This window comes from Otolemur garnettii, unplaced genomic scaffold (genome assembly GCF_000181295.1).
Source record: "Otolemur garnettii isolate 467f Iridium unplaced genomic scaffold, OtoGar3 scaffold00049, whole genome shotgun sequence".
NCBI lineage: Eukaryota > Metazoa > Chordata > Mammalia > Primates > Galagidae > Otolemur > Otolemur garnettii.
In genome coordinates this window covers 2,105,147-2,118,337 of record NW_003852444.1, presented here as the reverse complement: position 1 = coordinate 2,118,337, position 13,191 = coordinate 2,105,147, and positions in this window count along the sequence as shown.

The following is a 13,191-nucleotide window of genomic DNA, read 5'->3' as shown; positions in this document are numbered from 1 at the left end:
AACCTTTAAAACTTCTGTGCTTCTGCTCAGAAGCAAAAATTTAGACTTTGAGATGATAGTCTAACATTTTCTTCCTTTGCCAGCAAAGTAATAAATTTTTCTTTTTCCTCAATCTCTTGCCCCCATTTTGCTGATGCTTTGTGGATAAGTGCCAGGTTTGGGGTAACAAAAGGAGGCTTTTTCCAGAATAAAAATAGAATGTGTTTTATAATTTATGGTGTATAAATCCTTCAACTACTTTTTTTATCCCTAAGGATTTTGTTCCTTTTTATGCTGTTATAAATAGGACTCTTTTCTTGATTTACTTATCAGGTAGTTCTTTGTTGGTATAAAGAAACACTACCAATATTTATATGTTGATTTCATATCCTGCAATTTTACTGAATTTGCTTATTGTTTCAAATAGATCTGTTGTGGAGTCTTTAGAGTTCCTACCTATAGAATCATGTCATCTGCAGAGATAATTTTACTTCTCCCTTCCCAGTTTGGATGTCCTTTATTTCTTTCTGTTACCTACTTGCTCTGGCTAGGACTTCCAAGTACTATGTTGAATAGAATTAGCAAGAGTGGAAATTTTTGTCTTAATCTTTATCTTGGATGAAAAACCTTTAGCTTTTAACCTTCGGGTATGATGATAACAATGGGTTTGTATATAATGCAACAGGAAGGAGGCTGAGTCATATAACTCCTCTTTCCATATGAATAACTATTATTAACGTCACGGCCAGGCAGGTCCCCATGGAAAGATAACAGGCCACAGACAGCTGTCAAGGACTGCCCCACAGATCATATATAAAGAAATTCCTCGTTGGTCCCCCATAAGCAAAGACATGCAAATTGTAACTTTGAATCTGCAGACTGAAGTCTAGTTCTTAAAACTAAAGTTGTTCAATTCCACAGTAATAATGTTCATTACAGGTTTATCTTTCAAGGTGCAGTACAGAGACAGTACAAGATCAAATATTCTTCTGTCTAACAAGGGATATGTGGATAATTGATTCTTCCTTTACTCCCTTTTTTCTCTTTTAATGTTCCTTTTATCCTACATAAAATGTAGACATTTTTCTCACAAGAATATACTAACAATAATTTTGTCTCATTGCTCATTCTTCTATTTCATTTTCTCCGTATCCCTATCCCTTTATAAAACTGAATTTCCCAAGTCTGACTTTAGAAAAACAGCCAGAGATTTGTCTGTGACTTGCCTACTTTGCTGAGAGTTTTTATCATGAAAAGGTGTTGAATTTCTTCAAATGATTTTTCTGCATCATTGGGATGATCGTATAATTTTTATAGTACATTTGGTAATGTGATTGTGACATTGATTGATTTGTGCAGGTTGAGTTATCTTTGTCACTCAGGGATGAATCCCTGTTAATTATGGTGTTTTCAATGTACTATTAAATTATATTTGTATTATTTTGTTGAGCATTTTTGTGTCCATGTTCATTAGGGATATTGGCCTATAGTGTTCTTGTACTGTTGTTGTCTGGCTATTGTGTCAGGATAATACTGATGTATAAATTAGTTTGTAAGTGTTTTTTCTTCCTGTATTTTTTAGAAGAATTTTTAAAAGACTGGTACTAATTCTTCTTCAAGTATTCCATAGAATTCATCTGTAAAGCCTTATCTTCACTGGGATATTTTTGAGTGATTCTATCTCCTTGATTATTATTTGTCTATTCAAGCTTTCAATTTCTTCTTGATTCAATCTTGGTGGTAAGCTGTGTTTCTAGAAATGTATCCATTGCAAATTTGTTGGTGTATCACTGTTTATAATAGTCTCTTAAAATTCTTTTCATTTCTGAGGCATCTGCTGCAGTGTCTCTTTCATTTTTTATTTTATTTATGTTAGTGTTCTTCTTTCTTGGTTACTCTAACTAAAGGTTTGTCTTTTTTTATCTTTTCAAGAACCCTTAATTTTGATTTTTAAACTTTTATTTCCTATTTTATTTACTACTGCTCTAATCTTATTATATCTTTCCTTCTGCTAAATTTGGGCTTACTTTTTCCTTCTTTTTCTAGTTCCTTAAAAAGTAAAGTTAAGTTGTTTCTTTGAGACTTTTTTTCATAGGTGATTATCACTGAAACTTCTAGTATTGCTTTTGTTGCATTCCACAAGTTTAGGTACGTTGTCTTTTCGTTTTCATTTGTCGTGAGATTTTTTAAAATTTCTCTTTCAATTTTTTTTGAAATATTCACAAAAAAAATTGAAAAAGGCAAAAATAAATGAAAATATACTGCATGTTCATAGATTGGAAGAATTAATATTGTCAAAATCTCCATACTATCCAAAGTGATGTATGCAAAGTGATTCAATGCAATTCCTATCAAAATCTCAGTGGTATTTTTTACAGAAACAGAAAAACAGTCCTATAATTCTATGGAACCACAAGAAACCTCTAATAGTCAAAGTGATCTTGAGCAAGAAGAATAAAACAGGAGACACCAAAATTCCTGATTTCAAAATATATTAGATAACTATAGTAAAAAATACAGTATGGTACTGGCATAAAAACATTCATACCAACCAATGGAATAGAGTTCCATGAAATGAACCCACATATTCACAGTAAACTAATCTTTGACACGAATATCTTCAGTAAATGATATTGGAAAACTAGATATCCACATGCAGAAGAATGAAATTTGATCCTTGTTTTATTCCATATACAAGAATCAATTTAATCAATGGCTTAAAGACCTAAATATAAGACCTGAAATTGTAAAACTCCTAAAAGAATACATGAAGACAGCTTGCTAGTATTGCCTTAGCAATGATTTCTTAGATAAATAATACCAAAAGCATAGGCAAGAAGAGCAAAAATAGACAAATGGCATTGCATCAAATTAAAAACTCATGAACAGAAAAAGAAATAATCAGCAAAGAGAAAGCATAACCAGCTTAATAGGAGAAAGTATTTGCAAACCATGTACCTGAATAAAGAATAATATCCAGAATATCCAAAGAACCCTACAACCCAAGAGCAAAATACCCCAAATGTGTTGATTTAAAAATGAGCAAAAGACTTGACTATGTTTCTTTTTTAAATTTAGAACACAGGATGAACATATTAAATATACATTTCTTCAAAAAAACATAAAAATGGCCAACAACATATGAAAAGGTACTCAGCATCACTAACCTTCCGGGAAATGCAAATCAAAACCATGATGATACATAAAGTGTTATTATGGTCAGCTATTATTTTTTTTAAAAAATGAAAGAAAGAAAAGAAATGTATTTAATTTTTCTTAAAAAATAATTATTAATATGAGGACTGTCAATGGCTCTTTATGCACTGGGCAGAAAGAAGGTGGAAGGGATTGGTGACTGGTTATATGGCAGACAGAATTTTCATGCTGTCTCTGGTTTTGCCCCATACATCAATCCCACTATCCAAAGCGAACAATTCTGCATCTAGGGCATCTCATTTTCCTGCAGGTCGACCAGCTGTCACCTTCCTAGAGTTTCCTCATATGCTTCTTCTGAGCAGCCCCTCCATCCACTTCCTACACAGTACACTGCCACCAATTGCTTGAGCCCAAGAATTTAATGAGTCATTTTTATCCAAGTGTTTTTACACACTGCCACCAATTGTCCACCACCACGAAACAGGATGAAATCACTAGTCTGCTCTTGGCCATCCTTACTCCTCTCTCTTCCTTGTTATTAGATTGTTTTTCCTCCATAGAATCTCAGAAGAAAGGAAATGCAAACACAGTATTAAAAAATATCATATCAGAATCCACATACACATTTTTTTATTATACAAGAACATCTAGGTCTGTTTCAGAAGCTTAATATATGTTGCACAAAATGCTAGCATGGACAATCTTTTATTGTAAAAATCTTCATTTGCAGTCATAAAAATTCCCAAACCTGGCTTTCTTGAGAAAAATTTTGAATTGGAGCATAAATATCATTGAAAACAGGTTTATCTTATTTTCATTTTATGCTGTTATGTTTTCTTTTCTGTCAAGAAAACCTGCTAATTCCATTATGTGAGGCTTTGGGGAAGCTTATTAACTCATATTGAATCAACAGTGACAGTTTCCAATTTTTTTATTTACTAGCAAAAATTTATTTTATAAGAGATTTCCAGAAAGCTGAAATAGGTGAAAGTTGTTGATTTGGAAATAGGTTTTTATCAGTATATTAAGTGGTCAAGAATACTTAAAGAAAATCTAATCCTAGCACTTTGGGAGACTGAGGTGGGTGGATTGTCTGAGCTCACAGGTTCAAGACTAGCCTGTGCAAGAGTGAGACCCCTATCTCTAAAAATAGCTGGGTGTTGTGGCTGGCACCTGTAGTCCCAGCTACTTGGGAGACTGAGGCAAGAGGATCACTTGAGTCTGAGAGTTTGAGGTTGCTGAGAGCTATGAAGCCACATCACTCTTACAGAGGGTGACAGAGTCTCTGTCTCAAAAGAAAAAAAAACTATGAGACTTCTCAGCATGCACTCAACACAGCTGTATGTGTGTGTCCTTCATTAATTTTTTTTTTTTTGCATAAGCACATAGGAACAAATATAGAAAAGATAGGTCACCTAACTTGCCTGCCAAGTAGGTAAGAAGGCACAATGGCATATTCTGTGCCTGTATGACCATGGAAGCCCTACCCCAATCATCAAGTAATGGGATTCCTTTTTTTTTTTTCTGAGAGAGAGAGTCTATGTGGCCCTCAGTAGAGTGCTGTGGTGTCACAGCTCACAGCAACCTTAAATTCTTGGACTCAAGTAATCTTCTTGCCTCAGCTTCCTTTGTAGCTGGACTACAGGTACGCGCCATAACACCTGGCTATTTTTTTGTTATGGTGGCTTGTTTGTTTGTTTAGCAGGCTCAGGAAGGTTCAAACCCACCAGCCCTGGTGCATGTGGCCAGTGCCCTAACCACTGAACAACGAGCACTAAGCTGAATAATGAGATTCTAATAAGGAAGTCCACGGTACCATAAATACAGCTGAGCACAGAGATGGAGCTGCTGGCATCAGTGGGGTAAGCAAGCGAAGGGGTGGTCCAAGGGAGATGAACTGGCAACATGCTGAATAAAAGTGTCACAGTTAGAAGAAAGAAAATGGACTGCAGGAGTCACCCTGCCTGGCAGCCAGCCCAAATCACCTTCCACCTTCACTTAGCAGCCAAGCTCAGAGCAGGAAGGACAATCTTGTGTGGGATGAGTGTGACATGAAATGAGTCATTTTATCCAAAATTATGTTTTCACCCATAAGGTGAATTTGGTGGGGGTGAGGCCTGCATGGAAATTAAATTCATTATTTTTCAAATGTGTTTTGCTTTTTTACACACTTGGTTTGTAGATTAATCCTTACTTTATGTGTGAGCTCTTCTGGGATTTTGAAATAGCGTCCTGGTGCACATCTGCATGTAGACCAGTCCTAAACCATGGACTAGAATTTGGAGTAAAATCACTTCCAGACAAGAGCCAGGACCAGCAGGAGATAATGGGCCCAAGAGGAGGTGAGAATAGATGAAATGAAACCACTCTGCTAATATTGAAATTAGGAATGAATTACAATGAGGCTGGATTTGAAAGAGTTTACAGAATGCTAAAATGCCTGAGATGGGTTCAGATGCACTCTTCTCTCTCCCTGCAAGCTATCTCTGAGAAGTGTCCTCCACTGAAAGCATTTAAGTTTGCAATAACCCATTGGCTTCCAAACTTTCACCTGTCCAGTATCTCCCTATTTCCCTTCTGATCCCCAGACCCCTCTACTCGCCTACAGTCCCTTCTCCTGTATCCACTTTGGACCCAAATTTTTGCTAAATTAATGTCTCTGTCTCTAACCATCCTCTGTCTTACAAAGAAAAGATCTTTCATTCTAAGAACTATAGTGGGCTGGCATTTGTAGTTGAGATTAAAAATAACCCCCCCTCCTCCCCACTTAACTGACTGTAAGATGTGGTTTCCTGAGAACCTGTAGGGCTCAGGAATGCAAATCAGAGAACGATCCAATTGCCATCAACACTTACCAGGGAAAACTGCCATTTGCATCTGCACTCCAGATCAGCAGTGGCTACAAATAAATCAGTGGCTCATTGAAACCAGAATCCAGGCACAGATTGTAAACTCAAGTGGAGGTGGATTTGGAAAGAGGAATGAAAAGGACAGAGCTCTGGACATTGAGAGGAAGGAGTCCATGTGACGAGATGGAAGGGTGGGGAACATATTCTCACATGTCTAACCCTAAGCTGACTTCAGATTTCATCAGTGACTCCTTTAGTTCAGCCTAAGTGTAAGGAGGCTAGGAAATACAAGGAATTCCTTGCCATGTTTGGGAAGCATTCCTGTGTCTGATCCCATAGCTCCCATTTTCTGCTGAACTAAAGACCCTTTCTCTTTCTCAAGAAATGTGGAAAAGGAAGAAAAAGAGGAGAAAGAGATATACCTATTTATTCTCTCATTTTTCTACCAATCAGCTTCTTAACTCTCCAACTTACACTCCCTAACCCAAAGTCAGATATGGTGGTGGCATCGCCTTTTTTAGGGATTGCCCAGATATGCCACCCCCCCTTTTTCAGAAACTTACAGGTTTATATTTGTTGAAAAAATAAAACAACCCACTTGATCATTATAGACTCTAGGTCTTTCTTGATTTGCGGACAAATGAAGACAGCAATGAGAACAAAGAAAGGCAAATAGTTAAAGATAAGAATTTAAACACACTGATCGACGCCCACTCTACACTTAGATTCTTTATATTTAACACTTATAACACCCACCCAAGTTCAAGGCACCTTATGGTGAACACATTTGCAAACCACATCATGACACAAAGAACATTTATGATATGAGACCTGTACCAGTCCTTCCTGGGCATCACAGAACATAGAGATCTACTCCTCCCTTCAAAAAATACCACTACGGAGCACAAGACTAATAATATCAAACACATGACAGAGGAGGGGGAACTAGCCTCCAGAGGGAGATAAAGACAGTGACCTAAGGCAGGCAACAATGAAGAAAGCACGGGGCCATTTGGTTTTTCCTGTATTTATGCACCCAGAAGGGCAGTTTGACAGCTCTTATAATCGCGTTACAAGGGTCCTGGGCTGACTGGTGAGCCATCTTCATGGTGATGTTTCTTACCCTCTCTCATATAGTAAGAATAGTCATATTTCTGCCAACTGCAAATCCCAAAAGAGATTTGGCACCAAAGTAGCCTACCTGCTTTCTCTGCCTCAGCCTCTCACAGATGTAACTTCCTCCATAATCTCAGAGGCTGTTTCTTGAAGTACGTTAATGTGATAACGCACAGAAACAGACACAAAACATAAAGGCAAGCCTTTGTTTCCTTCCTCCCTTCCTTCCTTTCTTGGCTTCCCTCCCTTCTTCCCTCCTCCCTTTTTCCTTCCTTCCTTCCCTCTTTTCTTTTCACGTTTCTTTCTTCTACCTTCCTTCCACCACTCCCTCTTTCATTCCTTCAACAGATGATTTACTGATAGCCTGACTGTGGACAGGCACAGCTCTTTAATTTAGAACAGAAGACTTTACTATATGCAATTTAGAAGTAAATTTGTCCCAGGTAGACAGGGACAGAGGAGGGGGAACTAGCTTCCAGAGGGAGATCAAGACAGTGGATTTGCTACACACGATTTGGGGCATGAAGACAGCATGCCCCCTCAGAGTCAGAGGCAAGTATATAAACAATGTCTTAACTTCCAATGACTGGAATAGTTGTCAAAGTTCTTTCCTATTTAGGACCTCAGCATAAGCTAATTCCACTTAACTCTCTTCACTTCTCCCTCTGCCCCCCGCCCCAAGTTAGTCCCTTACATGGCTCTCTTCTCTGGACTTGAAGCTCTGTGGAGGATAGAGCCCTCTACTCTGACTTTGCATACCCCTCGGGCCCTATACTGATGTGAAAGGTGGGAAATACTCCTTTGTTTTATGGCATTATCTTCATTACCTGCTGTGCCTTATCTTGACTACTCTATTCCATTCAAATAGACAAACTAACATCTTTTTCCCTGAATGAAACAGTCATTTTGGGTGCTGCATAATTTCCCCTTCCAATAAAACAAAACCAAAAAAATAAAAATCCTAAATTACTGTATCTATCTTTGTGGAAGAACTATCCAGTAAAAATTCCACAGTTGACCACCTCCCTACATTGACCACCTGCTCACGTTGACCTAATTTTCATAGACTGGATATATACCACGCGTAACCAAGAGAAGTTTGTTATGTTGACCACCTCTGTATGCTGGGCAGTTTGTTAACAGTCCTTTGAGTGGTCAACTTACAGAGATGCTATTGTATTTGCCATTTGGGGGGTTCGTAAAATGGTCTTCATAATTATGTATACATACACCACATACAATTAAAAAAATGTAGGTCCTTTTGATCTCAGATTAATGATTGCCACTCAAAGTTTTTAGATTTTGTGGATAACCTGTCCTACTATGTGCTCTTGGATTCTAGGTATGAAGGGAGCAGGCTTACCCAGCCACGAAAGGAAAACACTCAAGTTTGTATATCTGATTGGTGTCCTCAAGAAACCCAGGAAAGTTTCCTGATTATAGCTTCACAATTTGGGCAAGACATACATTTATACATTGGGATGCATCTTAAAGTTTGATTCTTCGCTGCAGAAAAGCAAGCTGTAGCTCTCTCTCTGTGGACCACATGCCCCAATGTTTCCTGCCAGCACAGATTTAAAATATTGTCTACTGATTCCTCCCTCAAGAGAACATTGGTGACTATCACTCCAGATCTCTCTACCTTTCTCTCTCTCTTCTCTCCTTCCTTGCTCTCTTTCTCCTAATTTCTAAGTAATAAAAAAAAAAAATCATTGTTCCTAGAAAGACAGGAAAAAATGTGGATGTTCCAAGGCCTCTTTGCCTCCTGGTGCAGACTAGCTCAACCCCCAGCAACCTTGCCCTCTCTGGGAAGATCTTTCCTGTCCATGGAGTGGCACAATAGAATTTGGAAACCTCCTCACTTCGCAAATCACTCTTGTTCCAGTTTATTCAATGGATTCTCTGAGGTGCTATGAGGATAATGTCTCCTCTTCCATCATTGCCTTCAGTTTTACTGTAGAAAGGCTCCTTTCTCCAGCAGTAAGCAACCTTTAGGTACAGCCCATGGCTTTCCAGATATGTTATAAATTAAAACAGCATTATTTTCAGGTAAAGGAGAAAATAAACTTCAGTCATATTTTAATCAAAACCATTATCTCCCATCTCATTTTAAGGTTCTCTCCTCTCCCCGTTCTGGTTCCAGCAATGGGAATGGGTCCTTTTCCTCTTTGCTCCACTGCTGCCAGGTCCTGCTTGGGGCTGTGAGAAGGACATCAAAAGTAAAGGGAATTACTGAACTAGGGGTGATGCGATGTAGCTGCTCAATGCCTTCTGGCAGACATCCAAATACTGACTGTGATAGGCAGAAAAATGCCTCACAGTGCTTAGAACCTGATGAAGGAGACAGGATTCTAGATTATTCACTTGAGCCTAGTATAATCCAAAGGGAGGCAGAAGGGTCAGAGGCAGAGAAGCAATGTGAACATGTAATCACAAGTCAGAGTGATGCCACTGCTGGCTGGGAGCTGTGAACCAAGCAATGAGGACGGCCTGGAAAAGCTGGAAGTGGCAAGGAAAGGGATTCCCCCAGGGGGCTCCCAGAAAGCACACAGTCCTGCCACCACCATCACAACACAGTAGGACCTGTGTTGGACTTGTGGTCTTTCCCTAGAGCAATAAGGTAATAAATTCATGTTGTTTTACACTCCTAAATTTGCTGTAATTTATTACAGGAGCCATGATTCATGATTCATGACTTATGGGTTTTCCAGACCTCCATAGCAGGATTCTGGGCAACGCGTCTTTCTTAACAGCAGTGTTTTTCAACCAGAGTTGATGTTTGCCTTCCAGGGGGAATTTGCCAAGGTCTAGAGACATGCAGAACCACCATGGCTGGAGATGAGCCACTAGTATCTAGTGGGTAAAGGCCAGAGACACTGTTAAACACTCTATGGTGAAGCCCCCACATCCAAAAAAACTATCTTGTCCAAAATGCCAATAGTGCGAGGGTGAAAAACTATTTCTAAAGCAAGCAGGTCTTTGACATTTTATAAATCTCTTTCCTATTCAACAAACAGCAGCCTTCAAGAGGATCTTTTGAAAATAACTGGAGGCTGGTAATCTTCAACAGCACGTTCTAAGAAGAGAAATCATTGCCCTTTTTTGCTTCTTCAAACAGGAGAACTTCAAGCAGCCCTCATATACCCATTCTGTTTGCTCAGCCACCACAGGTGGGGCCAGCAAACCTTTATCCTTTAGATTCCACAGGCAAGAGTTGGGCATTAGTCTCTAGACTGACACTGTCCTCCAAAACCAGGGCAGTAGTTTGGAAACAGAGGCAGCATTTTCCCCCAGGGGACATTTGGCAATGTCTAGGCAGAACCTGAGCAGAGCAAGGGGGAAGAGGGAGTGTGTACTGGCATCTAGTGGGCAGAGGCCAGGGTGTTGCTAAACATCCTACAGGGCACGGGACAGGATAAGCAAAGATTTATCCAGCCCAAAATATCAATGATGCTGAAGTTGAGAAACCTAGCTCCAGGAAATCCAAAGAACTTCCCAAGAACTTACTCGTGTTCTGCTCAGGTAGCAACATAGGTAGGGAAGCCTATGAGTCAGGAGCTGGTTCTACCGAGTGTCTTAACCCCACCAGAGCTTCTCTGGGCTGCTCCCAACCTCACTCGTCTTTATCCGGGAAGGAAAAGAAAGCATTTTAGAGAAAAGGATAGGAAAGGATAGGAAAAGCTGCTCTCCTGCTCTCCTTATGTAGGTGGGAGGTGAAGTTAGGAGCCTCTCTCTAGATTCTCTAGAGTAAGTGGCCTCTTATCATGAGCTATATTGAACCTGGATGGTTTAGCAAAACCTTCAAGAGCCTTGCATAACATCCATGTCTGTTATTTGCCTTTCTTAAGACACCTAGGACCATTGTTAGGGCTTAGAGATTTCCCTGTTAACTAACTCTGCTGGGAAGTTTGTGGGCCAACATTTTCATCAAATAATGATGACATTTAATTCATCATTTGCACATCATCACATCAGCACAAATTTGTAGAATTTAAGTAGGTAGGGACAAATTCTAATGCATGTATCAGACAAAAGACAGACTAAGGGCAGAATGGAGTGATTTATCCAGTTATTATTTCAACTAATATTCCACTCAAATGTTACCTTCTTACAGAAAGCACCCCTGACTACAGTGATTAAGATCACCTCACCAGTCTGTGCCCACTTTCTTCTCATTCCCTCACTCTACTTTATCATCTACTATTTCAGGAACTGCAGAGCTGTTTTCCAATGCACCATTTTACACTCCTGCCAGCAGTGCACAAGGGTTTCTATTTCTCCACATCCTTGTCAACATTCATGATTGTCTTTTATATTTTTTCCATCCTAGTGAGGGTGAAGTGGTAATTCATTGTAGTTTTGATTTGCATTTTTCTAATGACTAATGATGATGGGCATTTTTTCATGTGCTTATTGGCCATTTGTATGTCTTCTTTGGAAAAATACTATATTCAAATTTTTTGCTCATTTTTTAAATTAGGTTTCTTTATATATTCTGAATACTAAACCCTTATCAGATATGTGATCTGTAAATTCTTCCATTATGTGGGTTGTGTTTTCACTTTTCTGATTGGGCCCTTTGAAGCACAAAAGGTTTTCATTTAAATAGAGCCAAATTTGTCTACTTTTCCCTCATTGTTTGTGCTTTAGGTCTCATATCTTAAAAATATATATAATCTAAGCTCACAAAGAATAACACCTATGTTCTCTTATATTTAAGACTTTGATCTATTTTAAGTTAATTTTTGTATTCACATGCCATTAGTTGGCATGTGAATATTCTGTTCTTCCTTCCCCCATTGGCATCCTGTTGAAAGGCAGTAATTTATTTTCTTTATTACATTTATCACCATCTGAAATTATATCATTTATTTATTTATTATGTGCCCTGCCCAACTCTTGTCACTCTCCTTCATATGACCCACCCACCCTACATACATACAAATTCAGTTATATAGTTTATAAAGACATAAACTTGCCTCATTTACTATTTATCTCTAGGGACATAGTGGGGGTGTAATAAATATTAGGTGAACGAATGAATAAAGAGGACTCCACTTTCCAGTTTTGTTGAGGAACAACTGCCATTATATGTGTCTATAAACCTTAGTGTAAGTAATCCCTTCATTTAGGGTAAAAAGATTGTTGAATACTGCCTAACTGACACTTTATAACCATTGCCTGGATTGGATAAGAAGAGCTTAATTAAGGAAGTAATTATTCACTGAGGAGGAGAGGAAAAACCAGCAGATAACTTTAATAGAAATTCAAATCAAGTGTAAAGAGACTATCTGAGCCTCCCTACTTGATACTCCAATAATGACCTTGACAGGTGTGTGGCCTTAGGCCTCATTTCTCTCACCTCCCTATGGAGGCTCCTGTGCCACCCCAGCTCTCAAGGCACCTGAAGTACTGGTATTCTTCTATTCTGATATTTTGGACTCTTAACAAAAGTGTACTTCAGGAAGATAGTTTTTATTTGCAATGTTCCTTGTAAAAATAAATACTAACCAATCTGTTAATAAAAAAGATACTTAAGAGTTGAAAAGAGTTATCTCATGAAAACTGTCATGAATACCACGAATCAGAGATCTCTCTACTAGCATAGGTAAAGCTCTTAGTCAACAACCTAAGATAAAGGAGGTTTTAAAGGTTTTCCCAGTAGGCTCTTTTTAGAAAGAAAGAGCATGACTGCTCACTAGTGGAGGAATGAAAGAATTGCTCTATTTTGGGAAAGGAATATATAAGCTCCATCTTGTGGTGAAAACTGTTAGCTAAGCTTTAGAATTATCACAAGACATGACATGCCTGGAACAGGTCGGTCCAATGCTCCAGAGTCTACAAAAGACAGAGATGTAAATGTCTATGGGTGATTATAGCAGATGTTTTAAAAAGTTGCCAGAAAAAAATACCTTTATGTTTCTGAACTATGCTTGCAGCTATACTATATAATGCATACGTGTATGATATTGAAGATTGTATCTCAAATTTAGAATTGAAATTCTTTCGTAGTTTGTTCACTTTTTCTTCAGTATCAACATGTCCTTGTTAAATCTTGTGTCTCCTTTTAGGATGAACACAAAATTCAGCC